Consider the following 14,386-nt stretch of genomic DNA (forward strand, 5'->3'; position numbering starts at 1 on the left):
ATGTACACAATCAGTTCTTGCCAATTCAATCAATTAATTTTAAAAAAATGATTACATAATAATTTAATAAAAACAACCTTTATTTAAAGAAAAACAACAGCTGGGTCATCATCTCTTCCCAACCAAGACCTTGCAAGGCCTCATTTCCTCACCGGAAAGACCGGGATGCAGGCTGGGGAGCTCCTATTTGATCTGTGGTGTGTGCTGCACCAGGATGTCCCCTCAGGTCCACTGTATGGTCTCACAGATCCATAGGGGAAAAAAGGAGACTTAAGCACTAGTTGTTTTTTAATTGTGGTAAAAACACATAACACAAATTTTATTATTTTAACCATTTTTAAGTGTATAATTCAATGGCATTAAGTACATTTATATTGTTATGCAACCATTACCACCACCCATCTCCAGGATAATTCAACACCCCTAAACTGAAACTCCTCACCTATTAAATAATTTCATATTCATGTTTAATTTTTTGAAGAACTGCCATACTGCTACCCACAGGGGCTGAACCATTTGCCATCTCCACCAGCAACATAGAAGGATTCCAGTTTCCCCACATCCTGGCCAGTATTTGTTTTTCCATTGTTTTTCTTTTGTTTTTGTGGTGGTTAATGGTAGCTATCTTAATGGGAGTGAAGTGGGATCTCATTTTGGCTTTAAAGGGCAGTTCCCCAATGACTAGTGAGGCTGAGCATCTTTTCATGTGCTTATTGGCCATCTGTGTATCTTCTCAGGATAAAGTCTGTGCAAGTTGTTCGCCCATTTTGTAACATGGATGCTTTTCCACTTTTGAGTTACAGAAATTTTTTATATATTCTGGATGTTAATCCTTTATCAGATTTATGATTGGCAAATATTTTCTGCCACTCTGCGGGTTGCCTTTTCACTCTCTTAATGGTGTCCTTGGAAACACAAAAGAGTCTTTCTTAATTTTTGTGAAACCCAGTTTACCTCTTTTTTCTTTTGTTGCCTGTGCTTTTGCTGTCATATCCAAGAATTGCTGGATCCAATGCCATGAAGCTTTTCCCTGTTTTCTTCTGGAAGTTTTATAGTTTCAGTTCTTACAGTTAGATCTTTAATCTGTCATGAGTTAATTTTTATAAATGGTATAAGGTAAGAGTCCAAGTTCATTCTTTTGCATGTGGATACCTGGTTTTCCCAACACCATTTGCTGAAAACACTATTCTTTTCCCCTTAAATGTTCTTGTCACACTTAACAAAAAAAAAAAATGACCATAGACGTGCGGTTATTTCTTGGCCCACGGTTCAGTTACATTGTTCCATGTCTGTATGCCAGTGCCACAGTGTTGATTATTTCATCAAAACAAACTGTACAAACAAAATTATGGTGACTTGCTAACTCAGGAAATGTGAATCCTCCAACTATGACTTTGTTTTCAAGATTGTTTTGACTATCCACAGGCCTTTAAGAGCCCATATGAATTTTAGGATATATTTATCTATTTCTAAAAGCAACCTCATTGCGATGCTGATGGGGTTGCATTGGATCTGTAGGAGGCTCTAGGTGGTATTCTCATCTTAACAATGTGAGTCTCCAGGAATACGGGACATCTTTTCAGTGATACCTCTTGAAACATGAAACAGCAATTTTTGAGCAAATGAAAAGTAATTTACACCAAAAGTTTGTGCAGGGCGAATATAATTAAGTTCTAGAAGAGCTTAGATGAAACCATGACAAACCTGTGGCCAGGTATTGAGGGAGAACTGGACAGAGTAACAGCGAACATTTTGGGAGAACTCACTATGAGCTGAGAGCTTTTCTAAGTTCTTTACAGATACTAAATTATTTAACCCTCACAACTACCCCATTAGGTCAGCATTATTATTTTCCTCATTTTACAGATGAGGAAACTGAGACACAAAGAGAGGAAGTTGCTCTCCCAAGGGCACAAAGTTACAAAGCAGTGGAGCTGTGACTCTCACCTGGGCAGCCGGGGAGACTTCCCTCTCGTAGTCAACTGAATAATGGTCCCCTAAATAGACCAAATCCTATTCCCTGGAACTTGTAAATGTCATGGGTTTTGGAAAATGGTTTTTTTGCAGATGAGAAGTACTTAGGAATCTTGAGATGAGAGAAAGACCCTGGGTTATGTGGACGGGGGAGGTGGGCCTAAATACCATCACAAGTGTCTTTATGGGAAATATGGAGGGAGAGGGAAGGAGAGAGAGGGAGGGAGGGAAATAGCAGACGCAGGGAGGAGGCCATGTGAAGAGAGAGGCAGGGATCAGAGCGATGTGGCCAAGGAAGCTGGAAGAGGCAGGGGAGTGTTACCTGAATGGTTTTGAATTTCTGGCCTCCAGAGCTGTGAGAGAATAAACTTCTACTGTTTTTCGCCATCAAGTCTGTGGTTATTTGTTAGAGCAGCCGTAAGAAACCGACCTCTGTCCTGATCAGGGTTGTGGGGAGTCTCGTATTGGCAGATTTAACCCTCAGCTGCATCAGGTAAAATCATAGCAGCCACCACAACTCCTCACAAAGGATCTTGGTGAAGAGAAAATACAGACCCGGTCAGATCACTGGCTAAACAGGCAGTTCAACAGCACGCGATACTTTTCAGTGTGTGTCCCCATCAGACCCCCACCTGATCTCACCAAAGAACAACTAGAGTCACGGATCCAGTTTCTAAGTGCAAGAGCAACTTTGTCTCTTGCTTCAGAGTGTGGCTCTTCCCACTGTACCACACTCCAACTCCTAAAGAGCAGAAAAGTTCCCAAGGGGAAGTCTTCATGTTTGTGCATGCACTGTCTAGTTCACAATGCTCGTGCATCTGTATTATTTTAATTCTCACAACAATATGAGGTTACTCCCTGTTCCACAGATGAAGAAAACCAAGGCTGAGAGAAGTCTGGGGATTTTCTATAAGACACACAAGAATGAGAAATGGTTTTCTCTTGCATGCAAGGCCAATCCCACCACTTCCGATCTAGTATTTTGCACACATAGGGGCCCAGGCGGAGATGCACAAGTACCATGCCCACATGCACATGATTTCTTTTTTCATTTAAAAATAAAAATAGTCTTGATGTAAAGTTAGAAATGGGAGGATGATTTGCATGAGACCCTGAGCTCTCAATTACACCAATTACTTTATAATTACAGGCAATGCCATCTTGGGTTTTTTCAAAACCTACAGCTATTCTTAAAGGATCTGTCAGGAAGAAGGCTTCTTCTCAGGGAGAGATTCCAATTAGTATGCGTGTTGTATGCAGAGTGAGAGAAAACCCGCTGGAGCTCTGAGGAGAAAAGAGACAGGAGCTTTAAATGTCTTCAGCTCAGCAAATGTGTCTGTCAGTCCAATAGGAAACCAGGACCTCTGAAACATCCCCCAGGTCTTGGCTCTGGGGGAGTGCCATGTCAAGGCAAACTCTGTCTGAACCCTCCTGTCCCTGCTTCCCCCTCCTGCCTGTCTGTTGCCCCCGCAGCCACCTCTTGGGGTGGGTGGAGAACAACTTTGCCTGCTGAGCCTGGGTTCTCATAGTGCCCTTACAAGCTGCTGGGGAGAAACAAGTGAACAGACCTACCGCAAATCCCCCCGCCACAATCATTGTCTTATCTTTCACTTGTTCCACATACACTGAATAGTGAAGTGTCACCGCCTTCTCTATCCAAGGGGGTATTGGCTCAGAGAACTCTCTTGGAATGGGGGTGGAGGTGTGTGCATGGGCAGTCAGGAAGCCCAACATGTTTACATCTTGAATTTCCTCCTCTGGGGTCTAGTTGCTTTCCATGCCCTGATTGCTTTGCCATCAGGTCAGTGATCAGTCTTCAGGCATCATTACTTAAAGAAGAGTTTACTCCCTGAGCCCTTATTTACCTCGGGGTTAGAAAGAGAATCTCAGAAAGAACATCAAAGCACCTTAGGGATCCCTGAGGCCACCTACTCATTTTGATTCTGCCATTTTGGGCAGGGTCCATTTTAACCCTATTTGTCCGGATGGCAGGTTTGCCGTGTAATCACTGTTCTACAAAGCATGCATCCCTGACCCTCACTGCTTGCATAAAGAGATGTGTATCCACATGGCAAGGGTACGTGCTCTGACAGATGGACCTCACCTCTCCAACTGCCAGTGCTGGCAGGTGACTTGGTCCATCTGAGCCCACCACAACCTTGGCACTCAGTACCAGAACAAGCACCTTGGAAGAGCCTGCCTGCCTGCCTGTCTGTCTCCTTCTCTAAATGGAACTGCTGTCTTCCTACATTATCAATCTCTAGAATTAATCTTCAGAAGAAGGTAAAACCAGCCCATAACTGACACTCATTTCTTCCCATGTCAATGTCACTCTACCACACTGCATTTCTTCAGCAAGAACACCTCCAGTTACAGTTTACAAAGTCGTGTCCTCTCGGTCTCCAGGGTGCAGCATCTCTGAAAAGGCAACTTCCACTCTATCCCTCCACAATCTGCTCTCTCCATTTCTACTCTTTAGAAAACTGCCTTACAGGGGGACCTGGGAAAACAGCTGTGACGACTCATGCCTGTAATCCTAACACTTTGGGAGGCCAGCGCAGGAGGATCACTCAAGCCCAGGAGTTTGAGACCATCCTGGGCAATATAGCAAGATCCCACCTCTATGAAAATAATTAAAACATTAACTGGTCATGGTGGTACATGCCTGTAGTCCCAACTACTTGGGAGGCTGAGATGGCAGGATCACTTGACCCTGGGAGGTCAAGGCTGCAGATTCCACCCCTGGGCGGAAGAGTGGGAAGGGAAAGAGAAAGGGAAAGGGAAAGGGAAAGGGAAAGGGAAGGGAAGGGAAGGGAAGGGAAGGGAGGACAGAGGAGGGGAGGGGAGGGGAGGGAGAGGAAGGGAAAGGGAGAGGAAGGGGAAGGGGACGGAAAGGAGAAAAAAGGGAAGGGAAAGGGAAGAAAAGGGAAGAGGAAGGGAAAATAAAGGGGAAGTGAAGGAAAAGGGAAAGAGAAGGGAAGGGAAAAAAGGGGGAAGTAGAGGGGAAGGGAAGAGGTAGGGAAAGGGAAGGAAAAAGGAAGAGGAAGGGAAGGGGAAGAGAAGGGAAGGGGAAGGGAAGGGAAGGGGAGGGGAAGGGAAGGGGAGGGGAAGGGAAGGGGAAGGGAAGGGAAGGGGAAGGGAAGATGAGGGAAGGGAAAGTGGAGGGGAAGAGGAGGGGAAGGGAAGGGATGGGGAGGGGAAGGGAAAGGGAGGGGAAGGAAAAAGGAAGGGGAAGGGAAAAGGAAAAGAAGGGAAATGAATGGAAGGGAAGGGAAGAGGAATGGGGGAACAGGAAGAGAAGGGAAGGGAATGGAAGGAAAGGGAAGGGAAGGGAAAGAAAAGGAGAGGGGAGGGGAGGGGAGAAGGGGAAGGGAAGGGAGGGAGGAAGGAAAAGGGAAGGGAGGGAGAAAGGGGAAGGGAAGGGGAGTGGAAGGGGAGTGGAAGGGGAGAGGAAGGGGAGAGGAAGGGAAAGGGAAGGAAAGGGGAAAGGGAAGGGAAAGAAAAGGAGAGGGAAGGGAAGGCAAGGGGGAAGGGAAGGAAAAGGAAAGGGAAGGGGAGGAAGGGGAGGGAAGGGGAGAGAAGGGGAATGGAAGGGGGAAGGGAAGGGAAGGAAAGGGGAAAGGGAAGGGAAAGAAAAGGAGAGGGGAAGGGGGATGGAAGGGGGAAGGGAAAGGGAAAGGAAAGGGAAGGGAAGGAAAGGGGAAAGGAAGGGGAAGGGAAGAGGAGGGAAGGGGAGCAGAAGGGGAAAGGAAGGGGAGGGGAAGGAAAACGAAAGATATATTTGGGGAGATTGACATTCTCCACAGGGCTAAACCTTGATCCTGTTATACAGAAAAAGAAATTTGAGCTCTGTGTTTTGCTCTTCTTTCTGTGATTCCACAGTATGCTGGGCCTCTAGGAAAGTAACAGCTCTTCTCCATCTTCAAGGAATATGTGCCTGTGTCTCACCTCCCCTACTCATGTTCTGTGTCCCTCTCTCTGAGCAACAGGCACAGAATCACTAATTTTGATATTATCACCTATATTTTGCATATGTCAAAAGTGAAACTCAGAAAGGTCACCAGTTTTCTCGAGGCCACATAACTAATCGGGGCAGTGCACATATTAGCAAGCATGAAAGCAGAATGGAGTCGTGGCAAAGATTCGAGAATCTCTCTGCCTGGGTTCAAATCCTCACTCTGTACAAAAAAGCTGTGTGATCTTGGTGAGTTTTTCACCTCCGTGCTTCTGTTTCTGCATCCATAAACAGAGGTAATCATAGTGCCTACCTCACAAAGTTGTGACGATTAAGTGAGTTAATGCATAAATGACTAGCACATAGAATACACTCACAGGATGTTTGCTGTTTTTATCCATCTCCCTGTTTATATCCAGCCACCTCCAGCAGCTTCATCCCCAGACCCAGACTCTGACACCCACAGGCTCTCTGCCTCACCCTCTGATCTTACCTTCCTTCCGCCCCATCTCCTAGCACCCTGCCACTTACCTCTAGAACTCAAGACCGATCATCAGCAAGACCCCCATGTCTTCACTTCTTGCAAGATCTCCATATTGCCACCCTCTTCTATGCACACCCCCCCACCTTGTGCCTCTGACTGAAACCGGGCTCTCTCCTGGAAACTGGTTTCCTGGGCCGTCCTCCCTCAAAGGCCCCCTCAGCCCCCAGGCCCACCTGGGACCCATGTCCTTGCTCCTCATGGCTGCTCCCTCTTCCCCACCCCTCCATGAGAGTACTGTGCTTAGTATCTTCGGTCAGTGACTAAACCACACACTTCCCACCCTTGGCACAAGTTATCCAGGGCCCCTTTTACCTTGAAGAGTTCAGCTCCTGATTCTCTTTCTCCTGACACTATTTTTCCTGGCACATTTTTTCCTTCTTTGGTGGTTTAATCTACAAATCATCATGTTTCAAATGCCATGCCCTGGCTTCCATTCTTCCAAGGGACTTCTCCCTCTTCCGAATTTATCCAGTCACTCTCAGGGTCATACCTCAATCCTGTCGTTGCCAAGAACTGCTGTCTCCCTGTAAGCATGACTCAAACATCCCAGATTCTGAACAACACCTTCTATATTTCAAGTCCATCTCCTCAAGGAGCCAACCCCAGTACCATGCTCCCTGCCTCTCTCCCCTCCCCACCTTCAGTGCAGATTCCACAATCTACCCCTGCCCTTTGAGTCTCCAACTTCCCCGGCTTGCATTCCCTGCCAATCATTAGGTCACACCCCTCACCCTTAACCTCAGCATACCTGTCCTCACCCTCTGCTGCCACGGACTTTCCTGCACGCAGCTAAATCACAATCTGCTTTAGTCTAACCAGCTTGCACATGCACAAGTGAACATGTTTACAAAAAGAACACACCCATGCTGGTTATTTTTTAATTTATAAGCAATCAACTCAGGGGTCCCGTGGTGCTATCCAGCATTCACACATAAGTGCTCTTGCACACTCACTGGGCTGCTCTGCTAGATGGCGAGGACATGCTATCTCATCCTTCATGTGGAACACCTGCCCATGAATCCTCACTCTCGGCTGATAACCATCTTTCTATGATTGAGGAAACTGAAACAACATGAGAAGAATATCCACAGACTCCCACCACCTCTACCTGCCTTCCATCAACTGGTACATAGATCGCCTCCTTCTCCTCCCTTGCTGTGAGTGATGGTGCTCCCGTCCGAGGCCTGCTCTTCCACCTGTCCGCTAGACCCATTCGTCCTCATCTTCTCAAGGACAATGCTCTAGCAATTTTCCTGCCTTTCTCTTGCAACATCAATTTTTCTCACTCTGCTGGATCTTTCCCATCAACACACACACATACTGTGGTTTTTTTCTATCAAGAAAACTGTCACTCACTTTCTCCTATAGCAATCTCCCATTTCTTTCTTTCCTTAGAGCAAAGTTCCTTGACACCATGTCTACACCTATTGTCTTAGACGCATCTCTTCCCGTACACTCTTGAAATCTGCTTTGGCTTTCCCACCCACATCTTCACCAACATGGCCCTAATAAAGGTCACAGATGTCAAACACATGGCTAAAGTCAATGTCAATTTTTGGTTCTCGTTTTCTTAGTGTTCCACAATATTTTTGAGCATTGATCATGTTTTCCTGCTTAAAGACTTTCTTAGCATGACTTATAGGCTCACACAGCCACCTGGTTTTTACCAGCCCTTCTCAGTTTCTTCCTGTGGTTCCATCTCACCTGGCCTTCAAGCACTAGAGGGCCCAGGCTCAGATTTTAGACCTCTTCTCTCTGTATTCTGACTGTCTGTGTCCGGTCATCCAGTCTCTGGTTTTTAACATCACTCTTATGCTAATGACTCCCAGATTTGTATCTCTAGCCCAGGCCTTTGCTCCAAACTCAACTCCTATCACCCTGTTGCCAAACATTCCCGAAGAATGGTGAAGGCATGCCCAAAACCTAATCTGCTCAAAGCCGTGCTCTCACTGTACCCCTACCCTGTCCTTCCCACTTTCTTCCCAATATCTTTAATGCAACTTCATCCTTTCAATTGCGAAGCTAAAAACAGTAGTGTTACCCTTGACATTTCTCTTTTCCACATCCCCACACCCAGTCCATTAGCAAATGCAGTCATCATCCCTTTAACACACATGGAGACCCAACCCCTTCTCAGCTCCACTACCACCAATGCGATAGTCCAAGCTCCCAGGATCCATCCAAAACCGCTCGTCCTGCTTCCTGCCCTGCCCTTGTCTCTACAGTCTGTTCTTAGCATGTCTATCAGAGAAGATCATTTCAGCTCTCTGCTTGAAATACTCCACTGAGTTTCCAGCTCAACCAAGCAGCAGTATGAGGCCTTCTCTGACCTACCACGCCCTCCCTGCTGTGACCTCCCTGCTCTCAGCCTCATTCCTTCCGCCTCAGTCACACTGGACACCTCCCTGCCCCTGGGCCACTGCAGGTATCCTCTTGTCTTCAAGCCCAGGCACTTGATGTTTCTCCTGTCTGCAGGGATTTCCTCCAACATCGCTCAGCCCTCTTAAGCCTTTGCCTACATGTCATCATCGAGTGATGACTTCTCTGGACATCCTAGACAAAACTTCAACTCTCTTCATATTTCCCTTCCCTGTCTCATCTTTCTCCAAGGCACCGCTCTCCTCCTAGCACTCTCTACATTCATCTCGTCTGTTGCCTGTGTCTTCTAGAATGTGTGCTCCGTGAAAAAGAGGAGGTCTGTTTTGTCTTCTGCTGTATTCCCAGTGCCTAGAGCAGTGCCTGGCACATACTAGGTACACAATAAGTTGTGGCTGAATAAGTAATTTATAGCCATTGTTATATGTCTGGTATCAATACATCCAGACTAGAACTCTTGAATTACACACACACACACACCCGATTTTATTGCCCAGTATTCCTCAATCAAAGCTAGAAACATGAGATTCCTCTTCCCCACAGCCCCCAGACTCGCTCCACCATGGACCTGGCTACTCTGCCTTCAACATGCACCCTGACTCCAGCTTTTGAACAGCTTTTGAATCCATCCCTCATCCTCCCTGCTCTTCACCGTCTGCTGCCAGCACTCCTTCAGTGCAAACCACTCTCCAAAGGTTGCAATTGCTTCCAGTGCCCTCCTCAGACGCTCCTCCAGGCTCCCTGGCTCACTGGGCTCTCCTCCCTTTGGCCTCCGTCCATTCCTAGGCATGTTCCTCCAGCACCTGCCACAGGGGCCAGCCTGCACTTTCCCAGCTCTCTACCTGGATGGCTTTTCCCTCCATTTCATTTTCATCTCCAAGCAGCTTCCCTGACCACCCAGTCTATAGCAGCTCCCACCTACACCCTCCCCTCCACTCTTCCCACCAGGAGTTCTGTTCCCTAGAGCAATTATCACCCTGCAATTACCTCATTTATGTATGTATATGTTTCTTTTCTAGGACCCCACTGAAATTCTGACATCAAAGGCAGGAACTTAGCTGCGAATAAGTAAATAGTAGGCCTCCGCACAGGGGGCGGATGGATGAAAGCCAGTTTAAAAGGGCTGCAGTCTCCGAAGCCTTCAGCTGTCCCTGTGCCCTGGGAGCAGCTGTACAGAGGCAGGAGGAGAATGAAGCAGGAGCTCCAAAAACATCTGGCCGTCAAAACTAAGGGGTCTTACTTCCCGCCCTTCTCAGCCCATCCCTGGTATTCTTCTGTAGCAATTTATCTGCCTCTAGTTTGTGGAAGAAAGGAAAGCCTTCTCCAGCAGGAAGCACCGTCCCAGACAATATGATTTGAAAGGGCTTAAGAAGCAAGAAATAACTCATCCCAAAATAACCCTCACTTGGCTTCCAGCTGCCCTGAACTGCTGGATGCTTTTTCCTAGCCAGAGAGCTTCTGTCTCTACGCTAATAACATAGGGAGAAACCAAACACAGTGGGATATGCTAAATGGGGTCGCTGTTGTTCATTCCCTTAGGAGGAGAAATGCCATTAGCATTCTCCATGCAGATTTTCAGCAAAAAAGTTTTAAACCCTGTGCTTAGCATCCTTGGACTGGGCACCACCAAAGAATCATGAAGCGACTATCCACGTAGAATTTACAAACTAGCTGGGCTGAGAAAAAAATGGCACATATCAAACAATTAGCAAACAATATGATAGACCATAATTAAGCACTAAGTAGTGTCATTCAGGTTCAGAGAGGATTGAGGCTAAGAGCAATTGGGAAAGACTTCTTAGAGGAGTTCTGAGCTCCGTTTGGAAGGATCTGGAAGGTTGAATAAAAGTAAGGCAGTCCAGAGGGGAAATATTCAAAAAGTCTCAGAGGCATGAGGGAACCTGGACCAATTGTCCTAATTGGAGTTTAGGAAGGGAAAGAGAGGAGACTGTAGAACTGGATACCTGGGTGTGAGTCTTAAATTGACCACTGAGTGAATGTGAGTACAAAAATCACTTAATCTTTTTAGGCTCTTTCCCTCATCTGTCAAATAAAACATATGATCTGCAATACCTCCCTTTGCTCCTTCCAGAGCCCTGTAGGAGTCAGAGGAAAAGGTGGTGTGGAGGGGTCTGACACACAGGATACTGGTACCCTCCACACACCCAGGAGGCAGGAAGGCAGCTGGTGGGATGCAGCCAGCCTGAGATTGGAAGCACTTGCCTTGGAAGACCAGCGAAGGCTTCTTAGCTTGGATGTAGCGGGTGTGTGCTTTGTGGAAACACATTTCCTTTCTCACATTGAATACAGGACGGCTGGTAAGCCAAGGCCACATGCCTGCAAGCAACACTGGCTCTTTCTTGACAAGGAAAAGATTTTATAAAGGGTATCACCCCAGGACTGAAAGGGCATCGGGTGCTGTTTCAGGAAAGCGGTTGTGCCCCAGAGTCACACTCCCTCAGCTCCACAGACATCGTGTAGCATTGTCTCCAGAAACAAGACTTTGGCAACTTTCTGTGGTAAGACTTTGCGCCCTTGTAAATGCTGCCATCTGTATTTAGAGTCTGAGAAACCCATCAGTCCGTTTGGCATTTTGCTAGCTGCCCAGTAGGAAAACGTGACCTTCCGGGAATAAGGTGAGCTGCCGTCTGGAGCAGGTGGGGTTAGCAAGGACATAGGTAGACAGAGCAAGCAGGAAGCAATGGAAACTTGCTGGCCACTCCAATCCCCTCTTTCTGTATGTGCTTCCTGAGCCCCACAAGACTTTGCCCTAATATAGAATGCTATGTGCTGTGTGGCCCCACAGCTTGTTTCCTAGTGCCTTTCCTGCTGCGTGAGACAGGATGTGTGACCTCTGTAGTGGAGACAGCACTGAATTTGGCAATGAGCAACGCTGACCTCAGGTCCCAGCACCGCACTTTCCAGCCACTTGTCTTGAATCAGCCACTGCCTGCCCCATCTTTCAGCCTAACTTCCCTCCTCTATAAAAAGAGAGATTGGTTTCCTTCTGTCTGCCTTGAGTTTTGCTGATTGCCGTAATCACCTGGTATGCTTGTCCGAACACAGATGCTCAGCACCCCAAACATTTTCCCTCAGTCGGTCTCAGGGCCAGGCAGGTCATGTGTATTTTAACACACACCTGAAGGAGTCCCAAAGCTAGAGAACCACCAGGCCTCTGAGACCCCCGATGGTTTGGTAGAGAGGCCTATGCTGGATAAAGAAAGTAGAAAGGCTGCTTCTGTTGCAAAGACCCCGAGCCCTTTCCTACCCCTTAGCCAGGCAGAATTCATTGGTTCCTCCTGCACAGGTGTCCATCGCTGGCCACCTAACTAGCGCTGCCATTGGTGGCACACTCATCTCTCCTGCAGCGTAGGAGCATCTCAAGGCAGTGGACATGCCTTATTCATGGCTCCACCACAGCACCCAGCACAGGCCTGGCAAGGAGTAGGCTCGCAGCTGAATCTTGAATGCTAATGCCTTTTGTTTTGTGGCTTTGTGTTCTTTCTGTTCTTTCCATCTCTTCCTGTGACCTGAATTGGCAAGCCCAAAGTGTGCAATTTCAAACATGGGCATCGTCCCAGACCCATGCCACCTTTGTATCACCAAGTAGAGCACAGCCATGAAAGGGTTCGCTGCCTTCTCCCCTCCCCATCAACCCTGGCGCAGCCTGGACCATCTGTGTGGGTTGAACAGACAGATCTGTGGAGTTATAGTGCAGCCCAGCACGCTCAGCCACGGCCTGGGAAGAAAACTGGCCACTCCCTGGCAGAGAGCTCAGCCCCTGCCTGCAGCCCTGCCTGTCTTGTCTAGCTCAGCCCGGTGCCCTCCTCCCCAGCCAGTGCCCCTTCTGAGAAAGGAGTGTGTTTAAGATTCCCGGCACGGGGTCTAAGAGGCGATTCCAAGCATCTTGCTGCAGAGTGAGCTAACCCTACCAGGTTAATTCTCCCCTCAGTTCATTCTGTCTTATTAGAGCCGGCAGGCACCCCGCAATGCTTCATTACCTGTGCCACTTGAAGGCAAAGCTTTCTTTTAATAAGCTGAGCAATGTGGGGAGCCCCCTGCTAAGCACCCCAGATGATGCATTTGTCCTGAAAAGGGGGAAGCCCTGAAGTCCCCAGCCTGTCCATGGAGCAGAGCTGTTAAGAAGGGGCATGAAGGGGCTGGACAGCTGAGGGTGCTTCTGTGCCCAGTGAGGTCAGAGGAGACACCGGAGGAGGCTGAGTGAGAGGAACCACCCTTCCCCACCCCCAGCCTGATCTCTCACCCTTCTCTCACACTTGACAGCTTATAAGAAATACTTGTCAAAGGCCCCCGGGCAGAAAAGATCCCACCCTCTGCCCACTTAATCCGACCTCAATCATCACACCCTGTTTTCCAACAAATAGAGCACCATTTCATCCAAAAAGTCTCATTTCCAGGGCTTATACAATTACCCCAGGAAAGAAAGAAATGGAGTTTTGCACCAGGACTGGGGAAAAGAAGCTGCATGAATGACCGCATTTGTAGGCACCTGAGCATGGGGTCTGTGGGCAGGGGAGGGCGTGGAAGACGTGGAGGGCGGGGAGGCAGGGCCAGCCCTGGACACCGGGCGTCCTCACCCTTAAAGAGCTTGGCCCTTGCCAGCAGCTGCCTGTCTGTGTGAATGAGATCTCCCCTAATTAATCAAATCCTCTCCACCTCCGTGAGTGAGGGCTCCGGCCAGAAGAGAAAGCGCTGCGGCAGCCCTCAGAGAATGGCCAGCTCGGTACAGAGGACCCATCAGGAGGGCAAAGTGACTTCCCCAGTACGCTCAGCCTTTATCCCCAGAAGCCTGGCTGCAGGCTCACTCTCTCCCACCCCTTGCTCTAGTGCTCTGCTTTAATCTGCATTTTACTCCCTGCATCTCTCCACACTCAGGCTCCCTATCCTTGCTGGGTGGCATTTAATTTATTACCATGTGCTCCTTTAATTATTCCATGTGCTCCTTTAATTATTCCATGTGCTCCTTTAATTAATTATTCCATGTGCTCCTTTAATTATTCCATGTGCTCCTTTAATTATTCCATGTGCTCCTTTAATTATTCCATGTGCTCCTTTAATTAATTATTCCATGTGCTCCTTTAATTATTCCATGTGCTCCTTTAATTATTCCATGTGCTCCTTTAATTATTCCATGTGCTCCTTTAATTGTTCCATGTGCTCCTTTTCATGAGCTGGTATCGCTGCGTGTTTCCACCCTTTGCTACATTTCTTACTGTCTGTTGTCCAAAGGGAGGAGGAAAGAAAGGGACTGAGGGAGAGGGAATGCATGCTGGGGGGCTGTTGCAAGTGGGGGCTGGTCCAGATGAAAGGGCCTTTGCACACATTGCAAGAAGAAAAAACTCAGAGTGGAAAGAGGAAAGAAAATTGCTCACTGAACACATTGTGGTTTCCAGCATGAACGGGTTGCAGACAGAACTGCCCTGTGAGGTTTTACTCATGGGGGAACCACAAATAACTTTCTAGAAGGAAACTAAGTAAAAATATTCCTGGAAAACAAAAGCAAATGGGCTCTAAGC

The sequence above is a fragment of the Trachypithecus francoisi genome, unplaced genomic scaffold, assembly GCF_009764315.1.
Source record: "Trachypithecus francoisi isolate TF-2019V2 unplaced genomic scaffold, Tfra_2.0 Lachesis_group8, whole genome shotgun sequence".
Classification (NCBI taxonomy): domain Eukaryota; kingdom Metazoa; phylum Chordata; class Mammalia; order Primates; family Cercopithecidae; genus Trachypithecus; species Trachypithecus francoisi.